The sequence below is a fragment of the Pongo pygmaeus genome, chromosome 16, assembly GCF_028885625.2.
Source record: "Pongo pygmaeus isolate AG05252 chromosome 16, NHGRI_mPonPyg2-v2.0_pri, whole genome shotgun sequence".
Classification (NCBI taxonomy): Eukaryota; Metazoa; Chordata; class Mammalia; order Primates; family Hominidae; genus Pongo; species Pongo pygmaeus.
The window spans coordinates 12,143,458-12,157,704 of NC_072389.2; positions in this window are offsets into that span (position 1 = coordinate 12,143,458).

A 14,247-nucleotide genomic window follows, 5' to 3' on the forward strand; every position below is an offset into this window, starting at 1 on the left:
TGTCCGCTTTGAGGCCTTTGTTGGAAACGGGAATATCTTTACATAAAAATTAGACAGAAGCATTCTCAGAGACTTCTTTTTGATGTGTGCTTTCAACCCACAGAGTTGAACCTTCCTCTTGATAGAACACTTTTGAAACACTCTTTTCCTATGATCTGCAATGGGATATTTGGACCGTTTTGAGGCCTTCATCAGAAACAGGAATATCTTCACATAAAAGTACACAGAAGCATTCTCAGAAACTATTTTGTTATGTGAGCATTCAGCTCACCGAGTTGAATCTTCCTTTTCATAGAACAGTTTTGAAAAAGTGTTTTTGCAGAATCTGCAAGAGGACATTTGGAGCACTTTGAGGCCTTCAGTTTAAAAGGAAATATCTTCATATAAAAACTAGACAGAAGTATCCTAAGAAACTTCTTTGAGATATGTGCATTCAACTCACAGAGTTGAACATAACGATCCATTGAGCAGTTTTGAAACACTCTTTTTGTACAATCTGCAAGTGGATATGTGGAGCGCTTTGAAGCTTTCATTGGAAACGGGTATATCTTGAAATAAAATCTAGATAGAAGAATTTTCAGAAACTAATTTTTGGTGTGTGCATTCAACTCATGGAGTTGAGCCTTCCTTCTGATAGAGCAGTTTTGAAACACTCTTTTTGTAGAATCTGCAAGTGGATATTTGCAGTGCTTTGAGGCGTATGGTAGAAAAGGAAATATCTTCACATAAAAACTAGACAAAGCATTCTCAGAAACTTCTTTGTGATGTTTGCATTGAACTCACAGAGGTGAACAAATCTTTTTGTAGAGCAGTTGTTAAACATGCTTTCTAAGAACCTGCAAGTGGATATTTTGACCGAATTGAGGCCTTCTTTGGAAACGGGTATATCTTCACATAAAAACTAGACAGAAGCATTCTCAGAAACATCTTTGAGATGTGTGCATTCCACTCACAGAATTGAACATAATGTTTCATAGAGCAGTTTTGGAACACTCTTTTTCTAGAATCTGCAAGTGGATATTTGGAGTGCTTTGAGGCCTATGGAAGAAAAGGAAATATCTTCTCATAAAAACTAGACGGAAGCATTCTCAGAAACTTCTTTTTGATGTGTGCATTCAACTCACAGAGTTGAACCTTCCTTTTGATAGAACAGTTTTGAAACACTCTTTTTGTGTAATCTGCAAGTGGATATTTGGAGTGCTTTGAAGCATTCTTTGGAATCGTGAGTATTTTCAAATAAAAACTAGACAGATTCATTTTCAGAAACTACTTTGTGATGTGTGCATTCAACTCACAGTGTACAGCCTTCTTTTTGATAGAACAGTTTTAAGCAATCTTTTTGTGGAATTTACAAGTGGATATTCGGAGCATTTCGAGGATTATGGTGGAAAAGGAAATGTCTTCAAATAAAAACAAGACAGAAGCGTTCTCAGAAACTTCTTTGTGATGTGTGCATTCAACTCACAGTGTTGAACCTTCATTTAGATACAGCAGTTTTGAAAAACTCTTTTCGTAGATTCTGCAAGGGGATATTTAGACCTATTTGAGGCCATCCTTGGAAACGAGTAGATCTTCACATAAAAACTAGACAGAAACATTCTCAGAAACTGCTTTGTGATGTGTGCATTCAACTCGTAGATTTGAACATAACTTTTAATAGAGCAGTTTTGAAACACTCTTTTTGTAGAATCTGTAAGTGGACAATTGGAGCACTTTTAGGAATTCAGTGGAATATGAAATATCCACATAAAAAGTAGACAGAAGCATTATCAGAAACTTCTTTGTGATGTATGCATTTAACTCACAGAGTTCAACATAATTTTTAATAGAGCAGCTTTTAAACACTCTTTTTGTAGAATCTGCAAGTGGACATTTGGAGCACTTTGAGGCGTTCAGTGGAACAGGAAATATCTTCACATAAACACTAGACAGAAGCATTCTCAGAAACTTCTTTGTGATGTGTGCATTCAATTTACTGAGCTGAAACTTCCTTTTGATAGAGCAGGCTTGAAAATCTCTTTTTGTAGAATCTGCAAGTGGATATTTGGAGCACTTTGAATCCTTCCTTGGAAACGGGAATATCTTCAAATATAAACTAGACAGAAGCATTCTCAAAAACTGCATTGTGATGTGTGCATTCTTCTCACAGAGTTAAACTTTCCTTTTGATAGAGCAGTGATGAAACACTCTTTTTGTATAAACTGCAGGATGATGTTTGCACCATTTTGAGGCCTTCATTCGAAACGCATATACATTCACATAAAAACTAGACAGAAGCATTCTCAGAAACTTCCTTGTGATGTGTGCATTCAACTCACAGATTTTAACATTCCTTTTGATAGAGCAGTTTCAAAACACTTCGTTTGTAGAATCTTCATGTGGACATTTGGAGCGCTTTGAGGCCTTCTGTGGAAATGGAAATATCTTCACATAAAAACTAGACAGAAGCATTCTCAGAAACTTATTTGTGATGTGTGCATTCTGCTCACTGAGTTGAACATACCTTTTCATAGAGCAGTTTTGAAACACTCTTTTTGTAGAGTCCGCAAGGGGATATGTGGACCGATTTGAGGCCTTTTTTGGTAAAGAGAATTTCTTCATATAAAAAATTGAGGGAAGCATTCTCAGAAACTGCTGTGTGAAATGTGTATTCTACTCACAGAGTTTTACCTTCCTTTTGATAGAGCAGCTTTGAAACCCCCTTTTTGTAGAATCTGCAAGTGGATATTTTGAACGCTATGGTTCCTTCATTGGAATCCGGAATATCTTCAAATAAAAAATAGACAGAAGCATTCTCATAAACTACTTTGTGATGTCTGCATTCAATTCACAGAGTTGAACCTTTCTTTTGATAGAGCAGTTTCGAAAAACTCTTTTTACAGAATCTGCATGTGAACAATTTTAGCGCTTTGAGGGCTATGGTGTGATACGAAATATCTTCAAATTAAAACTAGACAGAAATATTCTAAGAAACTTCTTTGTGATTTTTGCATTGAATTCACAGAGTTGAACATTCCTCTTCATAGAGCAGTTGTGAAACACTGTTTTTGAAGAACCTGCAACTGTATACTTGGACCAATCTGAGGCCCTCATTGGAAACGCGAATATCTTCACATAAAAACTGACAGAAGCATTGTCAGAAATGTCTTTGTGATGTGTGCATTCAACTCACAGAGTTGAACCTGCCTTTTGATAGAGCAGTTTTGAGACACTGTTTTTGTAGAATCTGCAAAGCGATATTTGGACCGATTGCGTTCCTTCATTGGAAAGGGGAATATCTTCACAAAAATCTAAGCAGATATATTCTCACAAAGTCCTTTGTGATGTGTGCATTCAACTCACAGAGTTGGGAATATCTTTTCGTGGAGCAGTTGTGAAACACGCTTTTTGAAGAACCTGAAATTGGATATTTGGGCCAATTTGAGGCCCTCATTGGAAACGGGATTATCTTCAAACAAATACTAGACAGAAGCATTCTCAGAAATGTCTTTGTGATGTGTGCATTCAACTCACAGAGTTGAACCTTCCTTTTCATAAAGAAGTTTTGAGACACTGTTTTTGTAGAATCTGCAAAGTGATATTTGGAACGGTTGCATTCCTTCGTTGGAAAGGGGAATATCTTCATAAAAATCTAAGCAGAAACATTCTCACAAATTCCTTTGTGATGTGTGCATTCAACTCACAGAATTAAGAATACTTTTCGTAGAGCAGTTGTGAAACACGCTTTTTGAAGAACCTGCAAGTGGATATTTGGGCCAATTTGAGGACTTCATTGGAAACGGGTATATCTTCACATAAAAACTAGACAGAAGCATTCTGAGAAACTTTTTTGTGATATGTGCATTAAACTCACAGAGTTGAAACTTCCGTTTGATAGAGCAGTTTTTAAACACTCTTTTTGTAGAATCGGCAAGGGGATATTTGAACCGATTTGAGCCCTTCATTGAAAACGGGAATATCTGCACATAAAAACTGAACAGAAATATTCTCAGAAACTTCTTTCTCATGACGTCATTCAACTCACCAATTTGAAACTTCCTTTTGATAGAGCAGTTTTGAAACAATTTTTTGTAGAACCTACCAGTGGACATTCGGAGTGCTTTGAGGACTTTAGTGGAAAAAGACATATCTTCATATAAAAATTAGACAGAAGCATTCTTTGAAACTACCTTTTGATGTGTGCATTCAACTCACAGAGTTGAACATTCCTTTTGTTACAGCAGTTTTGAAACACTCTTTTTCTACAATCTGCAAGTGGATATTTGGAGCGGTTTGAAGCCTTCTTTGGTATCACGAATATCTTCAAATAAAAACTAGACAGAAGCATTCTCAGAAAGCCCTTTGTGGTTTGTACATTCAACTTACAGAGTTGAGCTTTCCTTTTGATAGAGCAGTTTTGAAACAATGTTTTTGTAGAACCTACAAGTGGATATTTGGAGCGCTTTGAGGCCTGTGTTAGTAAAGGAAATAACTTCACATAAAAACTAGACAGAAACATTTTCAGAAACTTCGTTGAGATGTGTGCATTCAACTGACAGGGTTAAACATAACTTTTCATAGAACATTTGTGAAACACTGTTTTTGAAGGACCTGCGAGTGGATATTTGGACCGATTTGAGGCTTTCATTGGAAACGGAAATATCTTCACCAAAAAATTCCCCAAAAGCATTCTCAGAAACTTATTTGTGATGTGTGCATTCAACTCACAGAGTTGAACATAGGTTTTCATAAAGCAGTTTTGAAACACTCTTTTTGTAGAATCTGCAAGTGGATATTTGCACTCCTTTGAGGCCTTCATTGGAGATGGGAATACCTGCACATAAAAACTAGAGAGACACATTCTCAGAAACTTCTTTGTGGTGTGTGCATTCAATTCACAGAGTTCATCCTTACTTTTGATAGAGCAGATTGAAACACTCTTTTTGTAGAATCTGCAAGGGGATATTTGGACCGTTTTGAGGCCTTTATTTGAAAGGGGAATATCTTCACATAAGAACTAGACAGAAGCATTCTCAGAAACCTCTTTGTGATGTGTGCATTCAACCCACAGAATTGAACCTTCCATTTTGTAGAGCAGTTTTGAAACACTTTTTGTGTGGAATCTGCTAGTGGATGTTTGCAGCACTTAGAGACATTCGGTGGAAAAGGAAATATCTCCACATAAAAACTAGACAATAGCGTTCTCAGAAACTTCTTTGTGATGTGTGCATTGAACTCACAGAGTTGAATCTTCCTTTTGATAGAGCAGTTTTGAAACTTTCTTTTTGTACAATCTGCAATTGGACATTTGCAGCACTTTGAAACCTTCATTGGAAACGGGAATATCTTCACTAAAAACAAGACAGAACGATTCTCAAAAACTGCTTTTTGATGTGTTCATTCAACTTACATAGCTGAACATTATCTTTCATAGATCAGTTTTGATACACTCTTTTTGTCAAATCTGCAAATGGACATTTGTAGCTCTTCGTGGGCTATGGTGGAAAATGAGATATCTTCAAAGAAAATTAAACAGAAGTGTTCTCAGAAACTTCTTTGTGATATGTGCATTCAGCTCACAGAGTTGAACATAACTTTTCATAGAGCAGCTTTGAAACCATTTTTTGTAGAATCTGCAAGTGTACATTTGATCACTTTGAGGCCTTCAGTGCAAAAGGAAATATCTTCACATAAAAACTAGACTGAAGCAGTCACAGAAACTTCTTTGTGTTGTGGGCATTCAACTGACAGAGTTGAACCTTCCTTTAGATAGAGCTGTTTTGAAACACTGTTATTGTAGAATCTGCAAGTGGATATTTGGAGGGCTTTGAGTCCTATGCTGGAAAAGGAAATATCCTCACATAAAAACTAGACAGAAGCATTCTCAGAAACTGCTTTGTGATGTGTGCATTCAACTCACAGAGTTGAACCTTCCTTTTGATAGAGCAGTTTTGAAACACTCTTTTTGTAGAATCTGAAAGTGGATATTTGGAGAGCTTTGTGGCCTATGCTAGAAAAGGAAATATCTTCACATAAAAACTAGACAGAAGTGTTCTCAGAAACTTATTTGTGATGTGTGCATTCAACTTACAGAGTTGAACTTTCCTTTAGATAGGGTAGTTTTGAAACACTGTTTTTGTAAAATCTGCAAGTGGATATTTGGCAGGCTTTGAGGCCTTTCCTGGAAAAAGAAATATCTTCACATAAAAACTGGACAGAAGGGTTCTCAGAAACTTCTTTCTGATGTGTGCATTCAACTCACAGAGTTGAATCTTACTTTTGTTAGAGTAGTATCAAAACACACTTTTGGTAGAATCTGCAAGTGGATTCTTAGAGCACTTTGAGTCCTATGATAGAAAAGGAAATATCCTCACATAAAAACTAGACAGAAGCATTCTCTGAAACTTCTTTGTGATGTGTGCATTAAACTCACTGAATTGAACTTAACGTTTCATAGAGCAGTTTTGAATCACTCTTTTTGTAGAATCTTCAAGTGGACATTTTGAGTGCATTGACGCCTTAGGTGGAAAAGGAAATATTTTTACATAAAAACTACAGAGTAGCATTCTCAGAAATTTATTTATGATGCATGCATTCAACTAATTGGGTTGAACATTCGCTTTCATATGGCAGTTTTGAAACTCTCTTTTTGTAGAATTTGCAAGTGGATATTTTGAGTGCTTTTAGGCCTAAGGTAGAAAAGGAAACATCTTCATATAAAAACTACACAGAAGCTTTCTCAGAAACTTCTTTGTGATGTGTGCATTCAACTGACATGGTATAACCTTCTTTTTTATAGAGCAGTTTTGAAACACTCTTTTTGTAGAATCTGCAAGTGGTTATTTGGAGTGGTTTGAAGCCTTCGTTGGAAACGGTAATATCTTCAAATAAAAACTAGACAGAAGAATTCTTAGAAACTACTTTGTAATGTGTGCTTTCAACTCACCAAATTGAGCATTTCTTTTGATAGAGCAGTTTTGAATCTCACTTTTTGTAGAATCTGCCAGTGGATATTTGGAGTGCTTTGAGGCCTACATTAGAAAAGGAAATATCTTCGCATAAAATCTAGAGAGATGCATTCTCAGGAACTTGTTTGAGATGTGTGCATTCAACTCACAGGGTTGAACCTTCCTTTTTATAGAGCAGTTTTGAAACACACTTTTTGTAGAATCTGCAATTGGCTATTTAGAGAGATTTGAAGCCTTCATTGGAAACGGGAATATCTTCAAATAAAGAATAGACAGAAGCATTCCCAGAAACTGTTTTGTGATGTGTACATTCAACTCACGGAGTTGAACCTTTCTTTTGATAGATCAGTTTTGAAACACTCTTTTTGCAGCATCTTCAAATGGTTGCTTGTAGAGCTTTGAGAGCTGTGGTGGAAAAGGAAATATCTTCAAATAAAAACTACACAGAAGTATTCTCAGAATCTTCTTTGTTATGTGCACATTCAACTCACAGAGTTGAACACATCTTTTCATAGAGCAGTTGTGAAACACTCTTTTTGAAGGACCTGCAGGTGGATATTAGGACCCATTTGAGGCCTTCATTGGAAATGGGAATGTCTTCACATAAAGACTAGACAGAACCATTCTCAGAAACTTCTTTGTGATGTGTGAATTCAATTCACATTGTTGTACATAACTTTTCATAGAGCAGTTTTGATACACTCTTTTTGTAGAATCTGCAAGTGGATATTTAGAAGACTTTGAGGCCTTCGTTGGAAAAGGGAATATCTGCAGATAAAAACTTGACAGAAGCATTCTCAGAAACTTCTTTGTGATGTGTGCATTCAACTCACAGAGTTGAAGCTTCCTTTTGATAGAGCAGTTTTGAAACACTCTTTTTGTCGAATCTGCACGGGGATATTTTGACCGTTTTGAGACTTTCAATTTAAACGGGAATACCTTCACATAAAAACTAGAGAGAAGCATTCTTAGAAACATCTTTGTGATGTGTGTATTCAATTCACAGAGTTGAACCTTTGTTTTGATAGAGCAATTTTGTAACACATTTTTGGTAGAATCTGCAAGAGGACATTTCGAGCCCTTTGAGACCTTTTGTACAAAAGGAAATATCTTCACATAAATACTAGACAGAAGCATTGTCAGAAACTTTTTTGTGATGTGTGCATTCAAACTCACAGTGAAGAGCCCTCCTTTTTATAGAGCAGCTTTGAAAGACTCTTATTGTAGAATCTCCAAGTGGATATTTGGAGCACTTTGAATCCTTCATTGGAAACGGGAATATCTTCAAATAAAAACTAGACAGAAGCATTCTCCAAAACTACTTTGAGATGTATGCATTCAATACATGGATTTGAGCCTTTCTTTTGATAGAGCAGTTTTGAAAACTCTTTTTGTAGAATCTGCAAATGGATATTTGGACTGCTTTCGGGTCTATGGTAGAAAAGGGAATACCTTCACATACAAACTAGACAGAAGCAGTCTCAGAAACATTTTTGTGATGTCTGCCTTCAACTTATAGAGTTGAACATTTGTTTTGATACAGCACGTTTGAAACACTTTTTTTGCAGAATCTGCAATTGGACATTTGGATTGCTTTGTGACCATTGGTGGAAAAGGAAACATCTTCACATAAAAAGTAGATAGAAGCATTCTCAGAAACTTCTTTGTTATGTGTACATTCAACTCACAGAGTTGAACCTTCCTTTTGATAGAGCAGTTTTTAAACACTTTTTTTTTTAGAATCTGCCAGTGGACATTTGGAGTGCTTTGAGGCCCTTGGTGGTAAGGGAAATCTCTTCACATAAAAACTACTGAGAAGCATTCTCAGAAACTTCTTTTTGATGTATGCATTCAACTCACAGAGTTGAACCTTCCTTTTGTTAGAGCAGTTTTGAAACACACTTTTTGTATAATCTGCAAATGGCTATTTTGAGCGCTTTGAAGCCTTCCTAGGAAACGGGAATTTCTTCAAATAAAACTCGACAGAAGCACTCTCAGAAAGTGTTTTGTGCTGTGTGCATTCAACTCACAGTGTTGAATATGTCTTTTGACAGGGAAGTTTTGAAACACTGTTTTTGTAGAATCTGCATATAGACATTTGTAACGCTTTGAGAGCTATGGTGGAAAAGTAAATATCTTCAAATAAAAACTAGAGAGAAGCATTATCTGAAACTTCTTTGTGATGTGTGTATTAAACTCACAGAGTTTAAACTTTCTTTTGATGGAGCAGGTTTGAAACACTCATTCTGTAGTATCTGCCAGTGTATATTTGGAGTGCTTTGAAGACTTCATTGGAAACGGGAATATCTTCAAATAAAAACTAGACAGAAGCACTCTCAGCAACAAGTTTGTGACGTGTGTATTCAACTCACAGAGTTGAACATAACTTTTTATATAGGAGATTTGAAAATCTCTATTTGCACTATCTGAAAGGGGATATTTGGACCGTATTGAGGCCCTCTTTGGAAACAGGAATATCTTCCCATAAAAACTAGACAGAAGCATTCTCAGAAACTACTTCGTGATGTGTACATTCAACTCACACAGTTGAAGCTTCCTTTTGATACACCAGTTTTGAAACCGTCTTTTTGAAGAATCGGCAAGTGGATATTTGGAGCACTTTGAATCCTTCATTGGAAACGGGAATATCTTCAAATAAAAATTAGACAGAAGCATTCTCAGAAACTTCTTCTGATGGGTGCATTCAACTCACAGAATTGAACTTTCCTTTCGATAAAGCAGTTTAGAAACACTCTTTTTGTAGAATGCAAAGGTAGATATTTGAACCGATTTGAGGCCTTGGCTGGAAATGGGATTAAATTCACATAAAAACTAGACAGAAGCATTCACAGAAACTTCTTTGTGATGAGTGGATTCAACTCACAGAGATGAAACTTCCTTTTGGTAGAGCAGTATTGATACACTCTTTTGTAGAATCTACAAGTGGACATTTGGAGCGCTTTGAGGCCTTCGGCAAAAAAGGAAATATCTTCACATAAAAACAAGACAGAATCATTCTCAGAGACTTCTTTGTGATTTGTGCATTCAACTCACAGATTTAAACCTTTCTTTTGATAGAACAGATTTGAAACACTCTTTTTGTAGTATCTGCAAGTGAATAATTGGAGTGTTTTGAAGCCTTTGTGGGAAACGGGAATACCTTCAACTAAAAAGTAGACGGTAGCATTCCCAGAATCTACTTTGTGATGTGTGCATCCAACTCATAGAGTTGAATATACCTTTTCAGAGAGAAGTTGTGAACAATTCAATTTGAAGAACATGCAAGTGGATATTCATGGAAGAAAATGTGGAATGCATTGGAATGCAGAATGGAATGTGTAATGCAATGGAATGGACCATGGAATGGAACGTGGAAAGGAAGGTGGAATGGAACGTGGAATGGAATGTATTGGAATGTGGATTGGAATGGAAAGGAACATGGAATGGAATGGAATATTGAATAGAATGGAATGAAAAGTAAAATGTAATGGAATGGAACTTGGAATGGAATGGAATGAAATTTAATTTGGACTGGAAGGGAATGGAATGGAATGGAAAGTGGAATGGAATGGAATTGAATGTGGAATGAAATGTGGAAAGACATGGAATGGAATATGAAATGGAGCAGAATGGAATGTGGAATGCAATGCAAAGGAATGTGGAATGAATCAGAAGGGAATGTAGGAATGGAAGGTGGAATGGAATGCAACCTAATGGAAAGTGGAATGGAATGCAATGGAATGTGCAACGGAATAGAATGGAATGGAACGTGGAATATAATGGAATGGAACGCAGAATGTAATGAAATGGAACTTGGAATGTAATGGAATGCAATGTGGAATGGAATGTGGAATGGAATGGAATGGAAAGAGGAATGGAATGCGGAATGGAACGCAAAGGAATGTGGAATGGAATGTCGAATGGAATGGAATGTGAAATAGAATGGAAAGGAATGGAAGGAGGAATATAATGGAATGGAACACGGAATGGAAAGGAATGGAAAGTGGAATGTAATGGAATGGAATTTGGACAGGAATGCAATGGAATGTGGAATGGAATGGAATGGAAAGTGGAATGGAATGGAATGGAATGTGGAGTGGAATGGAATGTAATGAGGAGTGGAATGGAATGGAATGTGGAATGGAATGGAATGGAATTTGGAATGGAAAGGAACGCGTAACGGAATGGAATAGTATGTGTCATGAAATGGAGTGGAAGGAAATGTGGAATGGAACAGAATGGAATGGTGTGTGGACAGGAACTGAATGGAATAGAATGGAATTTAGAATGGAATGGAGAGGAAAGGGTAATGGAATGTGGAATGAAATGGAATGGAATATGGAATGGAATGGAATGGAAAGTGGAATGGAATGGAATGGATGGTGGAATGGAATAGAATGGAATGGAACATGGAATGGAACATGGACTGGAACGTGGCATGCAATGTGGATTGGCAGGTGTAAGGGAATGCAATGTAAAGTGGAAGAGAATGGAATGGAACGTGGAATGGAATGGAATGGAACGTGAAATGGAATGGATTGTAAAGTAGAATGCAATGGAATGGAAAGGAATGAAATGTGGATTGGAATGGAATAGAATGTGGAATGGAATGTGAATTAGCATGGAATGGAATGTGGAATGGAATGTGGAAAGCAATGTGCAAAGGAATGGAAAAGAATGTGGAATATAATGTAATGTGGAATGGAATGAGGAATGGAATGTGGAATGGAATGCAATGGAATGACGAATGAAAGGAATGGAGTGTGGAATAGAACGTGGAAAGGAAAGGAATGTAAAATTGAATGGATTGTGTAATGGAATGGAAAGTAATGTGGAATGGAAGGTGGAATGGAATGTGGAATGGAATGGAATGGAATGTGGAGTGGAATGGAATGGAAATGGAATGGAATTGAATGGATTGTGGAATGGAATTGAATCAAATGTGGAATGGAATGAGGAATGGAATAATATGGAATGTAGAAAAGAATGTGGAAAGGAAAGGAATCAAATGGAATGGAATGGAATGTGAATGGAGTGGAATGGAATGGAATGGGGAATGGAGTGGAATGGAATGTGGAATGCAATGGAATGGAATGTGGAATGGAATGGAATGGAATGTGGAATGGAATGGAATGAAAGGTGGAATTGAATGGGATTGAATGAAAGTTGGAATGCAATGGAATGGAATGTGGAATGGAATGTGGAATGGAGTGGAATGGAATCTGGAATGGAATGGAATAGAATGCAATGGAATGCAATGAGAAATGGAATGGAATGCAATGGAATGTGGAAAGGAAAGTATTGGAAATTTGAATGGAATTTTGATTGGAATGGAATGGAATCTGGAATGGAATGGAATGGAATGGAATGGAATGTGAAATAGAACCTGGAATGGCATGTGAAATTGAACGTGGTATGGAACGTGGAATGGAAAGTGAAATGAAATGTGGAATGGAATGTGGAATGGAATTGAATGGAATGTGGAATGGAATGGAATGGAATTTGGAAAGGAATGGAATGTGTAATGGAATTGAATAGTATGTGTAATCAAATGGATTGGAAGGAAATGTGGAATGGAATGGAATGGAATGGTGTGTGGACTGAAATGGAATGGAAAGGAATGTGGAATGGAATTTAGAATGGAAAGGAAAGGAAAGGGGAATGTAATGTGGAATGAAATGGAATGGAACGTGGAATGGAATGTGAAATGGAATGCAGTGGAAAGTGGAATGGAATGCAGAATGGAATGAAATGGAATGTGGAATGGAATGTCTAATGGATTGGAATGGAAAGTGGAATGGAACGTGGAATGGAATGGAATGGAACGTGGAATGGAATGGAATGGAAGGTGGAATGGAATGCAATGCAACGTCGAATGAATCAGAAGGGAATGTGGGAATGGAACGTGGAGTGGAATGGATTGGAATGGAATGGAATGGAAAGTGGAATGGAATGGAATCTGGAATGGAATAGAATGTGGAATGGATTGGAATGGAATGGGGAATGCAATGTGGAACGGAATGGAACGGAAAGTGGAATGAAAAGGAATGTGGAGTGGAATGGAATGCAGAATGGAATGTGGAATGGAATGTGGAATGCAAGGCAATGGAATTGAATGGAATGTGGAATGGAAAGGAATGGAACTTGGAAAACAATACAATTGAATGGAGTGTGAAATGGAATGGAAAGGAATGAGGAATGGAAGGAAATGGTATTTGGAATGGAATAGAATGTGGAAAGGAATGGAATGGAATATGGAATGCAATGTGGAATGGTGTGGAATGGAAAGTCGAATGGAAGGGAAACGAATGTGCAATGCGTAGTGGAAAGTCCTGGAACGGAATTTGGAACGGAATGTGGAAGGTAAAATAATGGAATGTGGAATGCAATGGAATGGGATGGAATGTGGAATGGGATGGAATGTGGAATGGAATGAAATGGAATGTAACAGCATGTGGAACGGAATGGAATGAAATGGAATGTGGAATGGAATGGAAAGGAATTGAAAGTGGAATTGAATGGAATGGAATGTGGAAAGCAATGGATTGGAATGTGGAACGCAATGTGGAATGGAATGGAATGGAATGTGGAATGGAATGTGGAATGGAATTGAATGTGAATTGAAAGGAATGGAATGTGGAATAGAATGGAATGGAATGGAATGTGAAATGGAAATAGAAGGGAATGTTTAAAGGAATGGAATGGAATGTGGAATGGAAGAGAACGGAGTGTGGAATGGAATGGAGTGGAATGTGGAATAGAATGTGGAATGTAAAGGAATGGAATGTGGAATGGATTGGAATGGAATGAGGAATGTAAAGTGAAATGGCTTCGTATGGAATGTGAAATGTAATAGAATGGAAAGTGGGATGGAATGTGGAATGGAATGGAACCAAATGGAGTCAAATGTGGAATGGAATGGAATGGAATGTGAAATGGAAATAGAATTGAATGTTTAATGGTATGGAATGGAATGTGAAATGGAATGGAATGGAATGGAAAGTGGATTGGAAGTTGGAATGGAATGGAAAGGAATGTGGAATGGTTTGGAATGCAATGTGGAATGGAATGTGAAATGGAATGGAATGGAATGGAAAGTGGATTGGAAGGTGGAATGGAATGGAATGGAATGTGGAATGTATTGGAATGGAATGTGGAATGTAATGTGGATTGGAAAGTAATGGAAACTGGAATGGAATGTTGAATGGGATGATATGGAATGTGTAATGGAATGTGGAATACAATGGAATGGAATGCGGAGTGGAATGTGGAATGGAATGGAATGTGGAATGCAATGTGG